At 35.7% G+C, this 15,939-nt stretch overlaps 1 protein-coding gene across 3 annotated transcripts in view; it reads right to left on the bottom strand.

Annotated features, from left to right (window-relative positions):
- The window catches only part of SMC3 (structural maintenance of chromosomes 3), a 355,919-nt gene that overhangs the window by 93,542 nt on the left and 246,438 nt on the right, over window positions 1-15,939 (bottom strand). Inside the window, exon 6 of one of the 3 annotated variants that reach the window (XR_012412017.1) lies at window positions 12,222-15,202. The exons of the other annotated variants lie outside the window; for them this stretch is intronic. The gene's annotated coding sequence lies outside the window, so the exon portion shown is untranslated. Of the gene's footprint in view, window positions 1-12,221; window positions 15,203-15,939 lie in introns of those variants that run through there. 3 annotated transcript variants of the gene reach the window in all.

The following is a 15,939-nucleotide window of genomic DNA, read 5'->3' as shown; positions in this document are numbered from 1 at the left end:
GTTATATTTTGCCATCCAAGCATTTTTTCCATGTTCGAGTAAATAGAACCAATACCTTGATGGATAACCTTAGTATCCTCATAAATATCGAAGACATATGTTGATTTGAACATTTCATAAATAGAATGGCGCCCATCGTGGGGCACTAAGATCGTGTCCTTCGGGACATTTAATATTATATATCCAGATACAAAACTTACAGCTTCCGTCAAATAGAATTTTTACGACCATTGTCGATGATTAAAAGTTTGTGCTTTATAACTAAGGTGCAAAAGAACGTTAGGAATCGATTTGTAGGAGACACCATATATATTATATTGGACCCGAAAGTCCGGGTACAAAACCCGGGTTGGACCCGGCTCTACTGAATCGATTGCTACAAAATTGGCAAGCTTATGGAAATACCTATCCAACAAGTGGTCATATGATGGGGTTATTTTCAGTTGGTCAGGTGATATAGCCCAAATTTTTGGACCCGGATTTTTCCATAAAACCCTCAAAAAGTCGAAAATGGCTCCATTATGGGAGCCCGCTTAATGTATGTCAGATTATAGCTCGCACTTTAGCCTTTCCAAAAGGGTGATATATGTTGTAATACCTTCTCTGGATCCATTTTCGACTTTTTGAGGGTTTTATGGAAAAATCGGTTCAGTAGAGCCGGGTCCAACCCGGGTTTTGTACCCGGACTTTCGGGTCCAATAACCGGGTAACCGGGTCCGTCCACCAAGGAAATTATACATTTCCGTGATCAGCGCAACAATATCTACCTCTGGTAAAAATTTCAAAAAAATCGGAGAGTTTTTACTAAACTAGAGTTAAGCCCATAGGCCTATAGTTGCTCAAAACTCAAAATATGAAAATGGTTTTTTTATGAAAAAATTTTGATAAACGGCAACCAGACTCTTTTCTACATTTGCTATAACCATCCTGGACTTTCTAAGATTAACCAATCCAATGCAGCAGTCGATTGAACTCAGCCATACGGAAAACAAAAAGTAAATTTTCGAAAACTAAGAAATTAGGTGAACAATAAAATGACATTATTTTCGCGAAAATTTATACTTTTCAAGATTTATTGTTTTTGTACAGTCTCCGAACAAAATTAGCATTTAAAATTTTCAGATTGATTTTACATCTTTGCTCTTTAATAATGGTGATTGATACATATCCTCTTTATGAAAATTTTTTATTATAATTTTTAAGATTACTACAATTTCAATAGTGAAAAAGTCTATTTCCCCGTCGTTTCCCGACCATAGTTTCTTCTAATGTTTCATGCGCTTGAGTCTCAAATATCAGATTTAATCATAAAAAATTGCGCATATTTGCGCCATTCCGAAAAATCTAATTTTCCTCAACTAAAATATGAAATATTTTTATATGGAATTGCAAGGTTTACTCACACTAAATTTTGCTCCGCCTTATAACCGGGGCTCTTATTTATCAGACTAAACCAACACCTATCAAATATGTTTGCATTATTCAGAAATATTCACCGCTTTTGTCATGTGAATTTGTGGTAAATTATGGTATCCCATCTCGGCAAGCATTACCAAATGTAAATAAGCCTTAAATTGTTTGCTTGGATATTGTTTCTTTTCCACATCGTTTCGTTTTATTTCCATATATTGTTTCGGCTCGGCCATCAGTTCGTATGTTAATTGTATTTAGTGCGTAAGCCTACACCCACCTACCACCCAACTCAGGGCAGATGATACCAGTTAGAGAAGCAACCCTTACGTCTTAAGGTAGCGCAGTGGTAGAACGCTAGCATAGCACTACCGAGGGTCTGTGTTCGAATCCTACCCGGATCGGTACGAGTTTTTTTTCTGTTTCGTTTGGTTTTTTTTTTGATTTTTTTAGCTTATTCTCATTGCACTAAACCCCCGAATAAAGTTATTTTATTTAATGTTTGAAATATTCAGTAGCAATAATAAAAAAAACATAACCTCAATTATTGTGATATGATTATGTATGCGTCGTGCAATAGTATTTGTGAGAATCAGAGAGTTCCAAGTTATTTCTCTATGAAAGATCTTCGTTAAGTTCTAACCCCTTAAATTACATTAAGTGGTGAAAACGAACGGCCGTTAGATCTTGTTCGATCTCCACTCAGCTATTGGCAAAATCATTGTCGTTCATTTCTTTTCTGACATACAAACGAAAACACGCATATCAAGGAGAAATAGCCTGCGTCACCGTGCGCACCGGAATTGTACACCTGTTTTTTCCCTGTGGGGACGAAAATTCCAATTGTCGCAATTTAAGTAGTCCAGAACTAGTTCTAATCAGTACTAGTACAAATATTGGTCCCTAAGTAATGCGAAGGGAACCAATTGTCACCTTTTTATCCCCAAGTAAACGAGGAGGCGTCAGTTGCGACTTAATTAACTTAACTTAAACGATGAGTTGTATAAATAATTCACATTTACATTTTCTTCATAACTTTAATATAAATGAAGCATCCAATAACAGAAGCTAGTGTTGATGGAATGAATATCTTCGTTCATATTATTCATATTGTTCTGGTATAAAAAAGGAATACGACGGAAATATGCAAATCGCCCTCTTCTTCTCTCTACCCGCTAGCAATTCCAATTGTCGCAATTTAAATAGTCCTAAACTAGAGGTAAGTGGTACTAGTTCACAATTGACCCATTAGTAATGCGAAGGGAACCAATTGACACCTATATATCCCCAAGTAAACGACGAAGCGTCAGTTGTGTGAATATTTCCCACCACTTTTTTTTATAAATAAACTGGTATATGACTGTAAACCTGGAACTAGTACAATACCACCTACAGGTAATGCATAGAGTGTCAATTGGTTACCTCCTATGACATCCCCATGTTAAAGTTTACAGTTGATTGCACTGTGAGGGGTCAGAAGTGGAACTAGTTACTGTAACGCTGAGAATCGACGAGTTTCCGATGCCGAACTAGCCCATCGCCCAAGCGGGTTAATTGAAGTTAATAGTAGATCAAAAATCTTTAAAGTTGCATGACAATTTGCAAGTTTTGTTCAAGTCCTGTAAAATAAAATTATAATAACCAAATCAGAGACTTCATCCGGTAATATTTTTTTGAAAGCTTAAATTCATAGTTGGTTAACAAGTCGTGTATACTGTGTTTATTAGATTCGGGGTAAAAATATATGTGCCAAAGCCATTGTCTTCAAATTGGACTATTAAATTATCTCACCAACTACAGAATCGAGGTAAGAATATGATTTGTAAACGCCAAAAAAAAAGGTTTTGTGAACAAAGTGTTTCCCTGTCGTTTAGATTTTCATTTGATTACGGAATTAATATAATTGCACACCAGTTGGAAATCTACCGATTATATCAAATAAATGTATTCGCTGTAATCCCGGCAAGATTTTCCACTAAAACACACAAAAATTGTTTTTATTGTGATATCATCCCTAATCAACTTCGTATCAAATCTGCCGGGAATACGAACTTGGTAGACGTCGTCTAAAGGCGGAGCCGGATACACTCGGCTTCGCCATATTGATTAATCGCCATTTTGAAACTATTGGAGTGTTCGTTGGTGCATGCAAATCGCGTAAAAATTTTAATTCCTCCCAAACTTAATTTGAATGCGGCAACAGAAATGATTGAGACCGCAAACATGCATTGCTATGATCACATAATTTAAAACATATGAGCGCTAGAAGAACTCCCACTCGGCAAATTGTCCAGCTCGAAGGCAACACAAAGAACACAGGTTCCTACTACAACCTCCCATCAATCTAAAAATAGAATATCCACCGATGAACATTGGCTGTTGGCTTTACCAATTGTGGTACGCATTAATATTGCTTAGAGTACCTAAGCTCTCCTTGACATCACAACCCCAACCACGGCAATAGCCCAGAGCGTAAGCAGCAGTTGCAGCAACCGTCGTTATATCTACAAGTGAAGCAACCTGGGTTCGACCCCAGTATCAGGCAGATTACTTTATAATATTTACAAGATTACCAACAGTATCATAAGTATTCTCAATTCACACAACAGACCAAAAACCATCATATGCAAAAATTTTAAAATTAATTTCCTTAACAAAATTATTTCAGCAAAACCAATGAGTTAATCAACTAATTTAGCACCATATATCCTGCACACACACAACAACTTCAATGATCGTCGAGGCCTCGGAGTTCATCGTCGTCAATGTATGTGACTCATAAAGGATCATAAAATAGTAAAAGGATCAAAAATTAAAAAGAAAACAGAGTGAGTTATATAACAAATAGGTTAAAATATAAACGCAATTTAAAATATTTGCATATGAAGAATTCTTAGTGTCAGAAGAAAGAATCTAGAACAAATAATTAATTTATTTAAAAAGGATATTTTCCATTTGTTTCCTTTAAAAATCCAATTTTTCCTCAAATTAATTTAGTTTCGCATTCATTGGCATAAAAAGAAAGGAAACAGGATGAAAAAAGGAAGAAAATGAAATCATCCAAACACAATCATCAATTCAAGTTTGAATTTAATGATTATTTTTTATTTTGAATTTAATGAATGTCATGTAAAAGAAATTATAAGCCCATATTAAACTGAATTTCTATATATAATCATAAATGTGTACATCATCGTGTAATAATTTACCCGAACAAAAACTATTACTACTAGTGATTTAACAATACTGGCAACCGATTAGTTCAAAATAAGAATAAAAAATATATATATGAAAATATTTTGTTCACATAAATTATTAAACGTTGATACCTTATGTCAATTCATTCAAAAATCATTAACGTTATCTAAATCTAATTTAAGCCTAAGATATCTTCAACTAGTTAATTACCTTTCCTAATCCGTATTTAAATTACCAATAGTATTATGCGTCTAGTATATCACATCTATTTCAGTTACATACTGGAATTCCTATTACAAAACTTCTTATGAATTACTATCTTTCAATATAAATGTTATTACTAAACATGGAATAATAACCTGAAATCTTTTCTTACAAGGGGAGGTAACCAAAGCGGGGTAATCACAGCATTTGGGGTCTCATAAAGATTATAGCGCCAGAGACCATGGTAGGGCCGGGTAGAGAAGCTAGAACTCCAACTACCACCTGGAGTTCCAAATTATGCACTTCTTGATTGACTGTTTAATATTCCTTTAACTATTCTGAACCAACAGGGTATACAGTGGTTGGCCAGAGCCTTAGTCCATTACAAATCATTAGCTTATCTTTATATATTCGGGAGTCTATAATAACTTTTATTTATGTTTGGAAAATACTGTTTAGCTAGTAACCTCAATGGCTCCCACAGTCCGAATTGTGCTCCAATCAATTGTTATATTTTGCCATCCAAGCATTTTTTCCATGTTCGAGTAAATAGAACCAATACCTTGATGGATAACCTTCGTATCCTCATAAATATCGAAGACATATGTTGATTTGAACATTTCATAAATAGAATGGCGCCCATCGTGGGGCACTAAGATCGTGTCCTTCGGGACATTTAATATTATATATCCAGATACAAAACTTACAGCTTCCGTCAAATAGAATTTTTACGACCATTGTCGATGATTAAAAGTTTGTGCTTTATAACTAAGGTGCAAAAGAACGTTAGGAATCGATTTGTAGGAGACACCATATATAGTATCCTTTCTCAATATGGTTTGTACGTAGGAAAGGAATAAAATACTTGAAAAACCACTCTGGATTTAAAGGTTTCGTTGATTACTTCGAAGAAACTGACCAAGATGTTGGTTTCAATACTTTTTACTCCTTCCAAATAATTATAAAAATTATTTGGCAATTATGTTAAATTGACCTTCAGTCAAAAAGGAACTAGCGTTGGCTGTGTTACTATTACTCTAATAATTTGTTGGAATACTTTATTCTGCAATTCGCGGAATATGGTCCAAATATAGGGGTGAAGTTCCACAAACAGAAAGATTGGATAAAAGACAGAAATGGTGAAAAACAGCCTGCGCCTTGAAATCGAAACCTTGTTTTTGACGAAATAATGCCTGTTTGTTAAAGGCGGCACAGAGAGGTGAATTCCTTAAAAATGCCATCGTTTGATCGTTGAGGATCGTTGAGTGATCGTTGGGAATTTACTATTAGATGTCTGTAAAGTCTCGTTGGTAGCGATTGCCCTAAAATGTCCCTTATTAAATTTCCTAAATTAAGTATTTCTTCCAAATTGTTTTTCGACATAGAACTGGGTACAGAATACTTTCTGGGAACCCTCTGGATTTCAGTTTTCCGGTGGTCCGGAAAATTCTGACCGAGATGTTTTCTAGCAATAGTTTCTGTTCTAGGGAATTGTTTTAAGATGGATTTGATAAAAATACTTTCAGTGTGTGTCTTTGTTGCCAAATCGATTTCTTTGATTTGACTGAAATATGATCATCCAAATTTTTCCTGGATGTACTTTATTCTGATGGTCGCGGAATAAAGTCCGGAATTATTTGTTGACTGGAAAGAGAAAAAGCATGATTGTTTGTCATTCAAGGAGATCGTTATGATAATAAAAATACACACACCATAGCCCAGTATTGTAATCCTATCTCAATCTTCAGATGTTTGCATAATTTTTATTTTACCCCAATTTTTTCTCTCCTGAATGTAAGAAAAGTAAGAAAAAAATCTTGTTTACACTCCTTATATATTTTGTTGTTGTGTAAGCAACAAAACGAAATAATCGTTTATTCATTTTTAATTAATCTTCGATTTAACTGATCTTCGCATTTAGCTTCATTTTTATAAATATATAAAATTGAATTTTAAAACAAAATGTCAGTGGCTCACAGTCCTCCGCCCAACCCCAATAAAGACTCTGAAAAGTTAGTTGAGGAACATTCCAAATGTCCTTACTGCCAGGAAGTAATACAACCTCTAGAGCATGATTGTTGTATTATTCAATCATGTGAACATGTTTTCCACCGAGCTTGTATAGAACAAGCCTTAGCCAATTCATCTGAATGTCCTTTGTGTAAATCGTCATGTGAACTGGCCAATTTAAAGAAATATCCCATTAAGAGTGTGGAGTCGGTAGAAATGGCCACACAGACTGGGACGATAAACAAAACACGTTCTTCTTACCGAGGTGTAGGTCGTGGTGCACCCGCCAATCGTGCCATAACCCGGAGTTTCAGCAAAACCCTATTCTCCGGAAATGCAAATTTCAATAATGACTTTGAATTGCCTACAAATAATGCAAATGATTTAATGGAAGAATTTTCAGCACCAAACTTTCCAAAACCCAACCATAATATGTCGAATAATTCAGCCTCTATTCAAAACCCCTCCAATCAGAACCCCAGCTTGGAATATGCTAATGACATCAACTATTCGACTATAAATCAAATGATTGAAAATAGTGTCGTAAACATTTTACAGAGGTTAAATATAGGCGCACTTAATTCGAATCAAAATGATCTGATTCCATTGACCAATAGCCACCAAAATAGTAACATACCCCTTAACCAAAATTCTCCGCAGGATAATCCACATATGAATCAAAATTATTCTAATAGACCTACCAACTCCGAGGAAAGTTTACCAGTCTTAAGACTGGACCGGGTGACCTTTATTATTCAAAATTGGAATATCCAATTTGATGGGTCAGATAACAATTTGTCTGTAGACGAATTTTTGTATAGAGTCAAAACGTTAACCAAGGAGCATCTAAATAACAATTTTGCTCTTATTTGTAAAAATCGGTAAAGCCAGAGTGTGGTACTGGCGATACCACAAAAGCGTCCAGTCCATAGAATGGTCCGAATTTTGCGGAGCCTTGCGCTCCCAATTTAAGGATTTGAGATCCAACTTTGATCTATTGGAATCAATTAGAGGTAGAAAAATGAGAGCAGGCGAATCGTTCGATACATTTTATGATTCTATTTGCTCCATAGCGGATCGACTCAAAAATCCCATTCCTGAAGAGGAAATGGTCGAAATTTTAATCCGGAATTTAAGACCTGACATAAGGCAGGAACTCTTATATGTCCCTATCTTCACAATTGCCCATCTAAGGAAACTTGTTCAGATGAGGGAAAACTTAATGAATGATGAGGCATTCAGAAAACAATTATCCCAAAAATCCCAAATTTCGAGTGGTATAAATTCTCGCAGGACGGTAGCTGAACTGCAATGTGAAGAATATGACTCACACGATGTTAATGATAATGCATTCGTCGATGCGATTAAAAGAGATCCATCTAAAATAAAGTGCTGGAATTGTGACGAATTCGGTCATTTCTGGGACGACTGTCTCAAAGACCGCTCAGTCTTTTGTTACGGATGTGGTAGTAAGAATGTTTATAAACCACAGTGCGTAAGATGTGCCAATAAGAAATTATATGTGGCCTCAAAAAACTTCCAAATCCAAAATCAGAATCCGAACACCCCATAGCCCTAACCAAATCCACACCGGTCAATGAAAATGCACAAAAATCATTAACCGTGACCATCCTAAAACCTGACGTGAAATATACAAAAAGTGACAACAACCGTTTATATCCGATACGCCCATATCACGAGAGATATACAGGCATGTCACAGAAACGAATTCCGATCGAAAGTGGAATTGATTCCGTATTTAGCTTCTTCAGAAAACGAAAAACGAAGAATTTTTTCGGAATGAAACCACCTTTGATTTTGCAAACGGAATTGTATTTTTATTTTTCTTAAATCTGCCACTTTAAAACACTCTAAAAACCCTTAGAAATGATTAAAATGTTGTTTTATTAACAAATTTACATTTAATTTCGCAATTAAAATAAATAATTAAGTTTTTTGACTTCACAAAATCGATCGGAATCTAAAGAAGCTAAGACAAAAACGATCGAAATGAAATTTCGGAATTGCAACCATTCCGATCGGAATCTGTGACATGCCTGATAGGGCATATATTGAAAAACGCAATCAGATATTTTCAGTTTCTGAACTCTGTCTGGAAAAAGCCTAAACCACCAAAACGGCCAACCCGCAGATTAAGACTTTATTATAAAGACAAAAGAAGGCATCTAAATACATCATTTCCACTATTGTTAACAGTTCAACTGACAAGAGGTTTTACGCCAAAGTGAATTTTTTAAATTTCAACGAACACGGTCTACTTGATACTGGGGCTAACATATCCTGTATAGGATCCGATTTAGCCAACCAAGATTTTTCCCACTATCCGGAATTTATCCCTGGAAGAACCGCAGTTCGAACTGCAGATGGTTCAATACAAAGGACCTCCGGCTCCTTGGAAGTTGTGGTACATTTCCGTGGCGAAAGCCACAAACTAACAATTTTAATTATACCGTCCATTACCCAACGCCTGATTCTGGGATTGGATTTTTGGAAAGCTTTTTCCTTGGCACCCGAAATTTTCGACAACTCAATCATAACCAATCCTTCCATTCCATTTGATCCTCCATCTGTTGTATCTTCGTTGGACTCGTCAGTTTCTCTCCCCGATCACAATATAACCTCTCCCGATCTTGATTTCAAATATCCATTATCGCATAGTCAACAAATACAGCTCAAAGCGATAGTTGAGCTTTTTCCCAGTTTTGCGAAACAAGGGTTAGGAAAAACTTCCTATTTAAAACACCATATTGATATAGGTGACGCTAAACCGGTGAAGCAGTGCTTCTATCCCGTTTCTCCGGCTGTTGAGAGTCTGATGTATAACGAGATAGATCGCATGCTTTCACTCGGTGTAATAGAACCGTCAACCTCGGCATGGTCATCTCCCATGAGGTTAGTTCTTAAACCTAATAAAGTGCGTCTATGCTTGGACGCAAGGAAATTAAACCTTGTTACTAAAAAAGACGCATACCCGCTACCAAGCATAGGGGGTATCTTCTCTAGATTACCAAAAGCGAACATAATAACAACATTAGACTTGAAAGATGCATATTGGCAGATTGGGTTATCGGAAGAATCGAAGGCAATCACTGCTTTTACAGTGCCCGGAAGGCCACTGTACCAGTTTGTGGTGATGCCTTTCGGGCTCTGTACGGCCCCACAGACTATGTGTCGCTTGGTCGACATGATCATACCACCCGATCTAAGATATTGCATCTTTGGATATCTTGATGACATCGTAATTGTGTCGGAAGACTTCGATAGTCATTTAACCGTGTTAGTTAGGATGGTCCAAGAACTTAAAAAGGCTAATCTAACTATAAATATAGAGAAAAGTCAATTTTGCGTTGTTAGAACTAAATATTTAGGATATGTGATTGGCAATGGGGGAATACAAACTGATTCTGATAAGGTGGAATCCATTCTGAACTGGCCTGTTCCCAAAACCGTCCGCCAAGTCCGAGGGTTTTTAGGACTTGCGGGCTGGTATAGAAGGTTCATTCAGAATTTCTCTTCGGTTACCTTCCCCATATCAGAAACGTTGTCAACAAAGCAAAAATTTAAGTGGACGCCGGAAGCCCAAAAGGCCTTTGAGACTATCAAATCCCTTCTTACTACAGCACCCGTACTGTCAAATCCCGATTTTGCGAACAAATTCTTTTTACATTGTGACGCATCGGATTATGGCATAGGGGCTGTATTGGTCCAGCTAGACGACGAAGGAAATGAACGGCCTATCGCCTTCATGTCCAAGAAATTGAACACTTCCCAAAGAAATTATAGCACAACCGAAAGGGAGTGTCTAGCTGTGATCGAAGCCAAAAAAAAATTCAGGTGTTACCTGGAATTACAAGATTTTGAAGTAGTGACGGATCACTCATCATTATTATGGCTCATGAAGCAAGCGGATTTAACTGGTAGACTAGCCCGGTGGGTTTTTAAATTACAACCCTACCAATTCACTATAAGTCACCGAAAAGGAAAGGACCATATAGTTCCGGATGCCTTGTCCCGAGTTTATGTTGACGAATTAGTTTCTTTAGAACAGACCGAACCGGAGATAGATTTAAGCTCTATACATTTTGATGACCATGACTACAAATTATTAAAAATAAAGTAAACGAAAATATGTCCAAGTACCCAGATATCAAGATAGTTGACAAGTACGTTTACATACGTACCGAACACTACAATGGGAACCCCGAACATGAAAGCCTAGCCTGGAAGTTATGGATTCCTGAGAAATTACGATCTTCTCTCCTAAGTAGATTCCATAACTCCCCAGTTGCAGCTCATGGCGGAATGGGGAAAACTCTTGACTTGATCCGAAAGCATTTTTACTGGCCAGGTATGGTCACAGACGTGCGCGACTACATTCTTGATTGCGAGACCATCACTAAGACCCTTCCAAAGATTGTATGTGGACCTATTGGGTCCATACCCCAGGTCCAAAAATGGCTTTATTGGCATTTTTATTATATTGGACCATTTGACCAAATACCATTGGCTGTGTCCATTAAAAAAGTTCACCTCAGCTCCATTGCAAGACTTCCTGTTACGAAACATTTTTCATGCGTTTGGAGTACCTGAGCAAATAATCAGCGACAATGGTTCGCAGTTCAAATCAAATGAGTTCAACTCGTTTCTGACCAAATTTGGAGTTAACCACGTATACACGGCACTATATTCACGCCAGGCAAACGCGTCCGAACGCGTAAACAGGTCAATAATAGCCAGTATTCGTGCATACCTAAAATCAGACCAAAGACTTTGGGATGAAAATTTGACTTACATTAGCTGCGCCCTCAGAAACGCCATACACCAATCAATACAGTGTTCTCCATATTTTGCAACCTTTGGGTTCAATATGGTTACACACGGGGATACATATGCGCTGCTCAAGAATCTAAATATGCTAGACGAACCCATCGCAAATATTCCAAGGGAAGACCAATTGAAGCTAATTCGCAATCAACTAAAAACTAACATAGAAAAGTCATACAATATTAATAAAGAAAGGTACAATTTGCGTATTCGACCAATAACCTACACAGTAGGTCAAGTTATATACCGCCGAAACTTTGCACAAAGTAGTGCCGAAAAGAAATTCAATGCGAAATTAGCTCCAATATTCATACCAGCCATAGTTAGGAAAAAAGTAGGTAATGTCTACTATGACTTAGAAGATCTTGATAGGAAATTTATAGGCACTTATCACGCGAAGGATATGCGTCCATAATTTATTACCTTATTCCGTTTAAAATTTTTATACAAAGAATAAATTTTATACGGTTTTGTGGTAAATTATGGTATCCCTTCTCGACAAGCATTATAAGTATGTTAATTGTATTTAGTGCGTAAGCCTACACCCACCTACCACCCAACTCAGGGCAGATGACACCAGTTAGAGAAGCAACCCTTACGTCTTAAGGTAGCGCAGTGGTAGAACGCTAGCATAGCACTACCGAGGGCCTGTGTTCGAATCCTACCCGGATCGGTACGAGTTTTTTTTTCTGTTTCGTTTGGTTTTTTTTTTTTTTTTGATTTTTTTAGCTTATTCTCATTGCACTAAACCCCCGAATAAAGTTATTTTATTTAATGTTTGAAATATTCAGTAGCAATAATAAAAAACATAACCTCAATTATTGTGATATGATTATGTATGCGTCGTTACGCACATTTTTCTGGAAAATTACGAATATTGCAATACATACATAGATTCTTCTTGCAATAGTATTTGTGAGAATCAGAGAGTTCCAAGTTATTTCTCTATGAAAGATCTTCGTTAAGTTCTAACCCCTTAAATTACATTAAGTGGTGAAAACGAACGGCCGTTAGATCTTGTTCGATCTCCACTCAGCTATTGGCAAAATCATTGTCGTTCATTTCTTTTCTGACATACAAACGAAAACACTCATATCAAGGAGAAATAGCCTGCGTCACCGTGCGCACCGGAATTGTACACCTGTTTTTTAATTGAAGTTAATAGTAGATAAAAAATCTTTAAAGTTGCATGACAATTTGCAAGTTTTTTTTTTGAAGTCCTGTAAAATAAAATTATAATAACCAAATCAGAGACTTCATCCGGTAATATTTTTTTGAAAGCTTAAATTCATAGTTGGTTAACAAGTCGTGTATACTGTGTTTATTAGATTCGGGATAAAATTATATGTGCCAAAGCCATTGTCTTCAAATTGGACTATTAAATTACCTCACCAACTACAGAATCGAGGTAAGAATATGATTTGTAAACGCAAAAAAAAGGTTTTGTGAACAAAGTGTTTCTCTGTCGTTTAGATTTTCATTTGATTACGGAATTAATATAATTGCACACCAGTTGGAAATCTACCGATTATATCAAATATATGTATTCGCTGTAATCCCGGCAAGATTTTCCACTAAAACACACAAAAATTGTTTTTATTGTGATATCATCCCTAATCAACTTCGTATCAAATCTGCCGGGAATACGAACTTGGTAGACGTCGTCTAAAGGCGGAGCCGGATACACTCATTGGCATAAGAAGAAAGGAAACAGGATGAAAAAAGGAAGCAAATGAAATCATCCAAACACAATCATCAATTCAAGTTTGAATTTAATGATTATTTTTTATTTTGAATTTAATGAATGTCATGTAAAAGAAATTATAAGCCCATATTAAACTGAATTTCTATATATAATCATAAATGTGTACATCATCGTGTAATAATTTACCCGAACAAAAACTATTACTACTAGTGATTTAACAATACTGGCAACCGATTAGTTCAAAATAAGAATAAAAAATATATATATGAAAATATTTTGTTCACATAAATTATTAAACGTTGATACCTTATGTCAATTCATTCAAAAATCATTAACGTTATCTAAATCTAATTTAAGCCTAAGTTATCTTCAACTGGTTAATTACCTTTCCTAATCCGTATTTAAATCACCAATAGTATTATGCGTCTAGTATATCACATCTATTTCAGTTACATACTGGAATTCCTATTACAAAACTTCTTATGAATTACTATCTTTCAATATAAATGTTATTTCTAAACATGGAATAATAACCTGAAATCTTTTCTTACAAGGGGAGGTAACTAAAGCGGGGTAATCACAGCATTTGGGGTCTCATAAAGATTATAGCGCCAGAGACCATGGTAGGGCCGGGTAGAGAAGCTAGAACTCCAACTACCACCTGGAGTTCCAAATTATGCACTTCTTGATTGACTGTTTAATATTCCTTTAACTATTCTGAACCAACAGGGTATAAAGTGGTTGGTCAGAGCCTTAGTCCATTTCAAATCATTAGCTTATCTTTATATATTCGGGAGTCTATAATAACTTTTATTTATGTTTGGAAAATATGCATATTAAGCTCAAGACGGACTCGAACCCCACCACCCGACAGTTTAGCTAGTAACCTCAATGGCTCCCACAGTCCGAATTGTGCTCCAATCAATTGTTATATTTTGCCATCCAAGCATTTTTTCCATGTTCGAGTAAATAGAACCAATACCTTGATGGATAACCTTCGTATCCTCATAAATATCGAAGACATATGTTGATTTGAACATTACAAATTGAGAAAAATATAATTTAAGTAAGTTTCAAAAAATAAAATTTGGAATGAAATATATGTATATGGGACTATAAATACATCTGTACCGATTTGTTTGAAAATTGGCTCAATGTTTTTTTAGGCTAGTTCAGGTTGCATGTGTCAAATTTCAGTGATTTTGGTGCATTTTTATCTCATATCAGATGCGAATATATATGGAAGCTGCATCCAAATCTGGACCGATTTTCATTATTTTCTAAAGGATTAATCCTTGTACAGAAGATATACTTTGTGCAAAATTTTATATCAACTATAAATGAGCTTTCTCGGGCTTTTGATCAACTTTTAACACAAATTTCCCCTCTGTGTGACGTCAACAATACTGGGAGCCAACATGATAAGTTCATATTACTGACAACAGAAGAAATGAACAGCTGCAAACAAACCACAAATGACGTTTTTATATGCAATAAAAAAGTTTGGAGAGCATTCGGACACGTATTTGCGAAATTAGCTTTCTGTTAAGCAAATTATGATTTGAAGTCAATCGTAAATCAACAAGGTTGGAGGCAAATCCGTCAGAAGGGATAATGGATATTTACTCTAGCCAATATAACAGAGCAGTCATTTGTTTGTGGTACCAATGTGGCGTATCTTAGAGGTAGGTATTGGAAGTTTAGAGATTGGGCCAAACTGTATTCTAACGGGCAACATCGATACAAATGTGATATTACGAAAACAAGATAATTATACATACGTCATATTTGAGACTCAATGCACTAAAAACAATAATTTCGACCAGTAAACTTAAGGTAGGGTCACATTAGGCAAATATTTGCTCAAAAGTGACAAATATTTGTTTGCCACAATTTGACCAGCAAATATTTTTCAAAGGCAAACAAGAAAACAGCTGATTTTGGGAAAACAAAACTATTTGGAAGCAAACAAAAATTTAACCAAATTGCTTATAATGTGAACACCGTTCAGCAAATATTTTCCTCCTTTTTTGACAAACATTTATTTGGTCTTACAATTTGTTTGTAAGAGCAAACAAGAGCAAACATCTGCTGAAACACATTGTTGTCACATATTAAAAAGGGGTATTATGACCATAAAATGACGAAATTTCTTGTAAATATATAATACGAAGTCAATAATTAGTGAATAAAGAAATTAATAAATTAGAGGTGAGGGATTTATATATGTATATATGTATATGGCGAAAATCAAAAATGTTTTACAATCGATGAATCCGAGTATCACCCATTCAGAATTCACGAACTGCTAACATATTCCATATGGTATGATTGAAAATCTATAAAATGAAGTGTTTTAGGAGGAATCCCATAAGGTCGACCATAAAAATTAATTTACGTGGAAGCTGTGTTGGCATCAATGTAGAAAAATAGCTAAATATGGGTTGAAGCCAAGAAGTTTTTTATGTTCCCTTCTGATTTTTGGCTTAACCTTACATTTTATAGACATATGCTCAAAGAAAGACTCAAAGAATACTTCATGGGCAATATGATACTAGTGTATCATT

The sequence above is a fragment of the Musca autumnalis genome, unplaced genomic scaffold (assembly GCF_047663935.1).
Source record: "Musca autumnalis isolate F117 unplaced genomic scaffold, ASM4766393v1 scaffold_3, whole genome shotgun sequence".
NCBI classification, from domain to species: domain Eukaryota; kingdom Metazoa; phylum Arthropoda; class Insecta; order Diptera; family Muscidae; genus Musca; species Musca autumnalis.
The sequence above is the reverse complement of the archived record's forward strand: the minus strand, read 5'-3'. Positions and strand labels throughout refer to the sequence as shown.